Raw genomic sequence first — 1,710 nt, forward strand, 5'->3', positions numbered from 1 at the left:
CTCTCGCACGCAGGCACCCACACACGCACACACACACACACACACACTTACATACATTCTCCTGGACTCTTGTCTCATTCCCAAACTCTCGCCCCGCCCCCCCACTCCACCTCTCCCTCCCCCCCCCCACTCCACCTCTCTCTCTCTCTCTCTCTCTCTCTCTCTCTCTCTCGACCTGCTTGTCTCACACGTAAAAATCACATTTTTCTCACTCTCTGTTCCTGTCGGTCTCCTCCCACTCCCACACCCTCTCTCTCTCTCTCTCTTCCTTTCTCTCTGTTGCTTCTTTTCATCGTAACACGTAATCTGCGTGTGTATCTGTCTTTCCGGCAGGGATGTTCTACTCTCTCTCTCTCTCTCTGTGTGTGTGTGTGTGTGTGTGTGTGTGTTCTAAATGCAAAATCCACCCCCCCCTCTCTCTCTCTCTCCCTCTCTCTTCCTTCCGAATCTCCAAATCAGCGACCGACCCGGGCCTCCCCCCACCCACACACGCCCCCGCCCCCACTCTCTCTCTCACCTTCCACCTCTGACATTGGCCCCCCCTCTCCCCCTACCCCTCCCCCCCCCTCTCTCTCTCTCTCTCTCTCTCTCTCTCACGAGACATTGCAACAACACTGCTACCTCAACAACAACAACAACAACAACACACACACACACACACTCACACACAAAACAGTCATGGCAGGAAAGGGAAGACCACTTCAGACGACGAACGCGCGGCCTTGGAATTCACCATGATCTCAAATTACTGCAGCTGACTTTGCTGGCATCATTGGGCTACCGTTTGCATAGCCAAAGAGGAAGAAGAAGAGGAGGAGGAGGAAGAGGAGGAGGAAGAGGAGGAAGCTAGGAAAGTCCGGATAAAAATCACAGTGGTTAGCACTGCAGACGGGATTATTGATGGTAACAAACAAAACTATCACACAACCGTGCGATCGCGCACATACATACATACATACATACATACGTACGTACATACGCGCGCGCGTACGGACACGCGCACACACACACACACACACACACACACATACATACATACTCATATACACGCGCCCGCGCGCACACACACACACACACACACACACACACACACAACACACACACACACACACACACAACACACACATCATCATCATCATCATCATCATCATCATCATCATCTTGTTTGTTTTTGTCGGTTTTTTTTTTTTTTTTTCTTCTTTTTTTCTTTTTCTTCTTTTTCATTTTCTTCATAGCAGCAGGAACGACGTCAATAATCATTGTAGTTCAGCGCGGATCCTGGGACACGACGACATGACACTGATCAAACCACAGTGACAGAACAACATCACTGATAGCTGACGACCCCCGTGATGCAAGCAGATCGCACACATCGCTGCTATATCAGACAATCATATTCCGACTATACACGGGGTCTCTCGCCGCCTGCGAGACCACATGTACCAAATGAAGCTGTCACACACTCCTGACTGCCCGTGTAAGACAGGCCCACAAACCCCGGAGCACATCCTGCAGTCCTGCCCTCTGTATCGAGATGCACGGACGCAGCAGTGGCCCTATGGAGCCACACTGGCAGAAAAGCTCTGGGGCACCAAAGAAGACCTCATCAAGACCACCACCTTCATTTCCAGCATAGGACTGCAAGTCTGAGACCATGATCACGGGGAACGCAGAAGAAGAAGAAGAAGAAGCTGCTATATGATAGTCAGT

The sequence above is a fragment of the Babylonia areolata genome, chromosome 3, assembly GCF_041734735.1.
Source record: "Babylonia areolata isolate BAREFJ2019XMU chromosome 3, ASM4173473v1, whole genome shotgun sequence".
In the NCBI taxonomy this organism is placed as follows: Eukaryota; Metazoa; Mollusca; class Gastropoda; order Neogastropoda; family Buccinidae; genus Babylonia; species Babylonia areolata.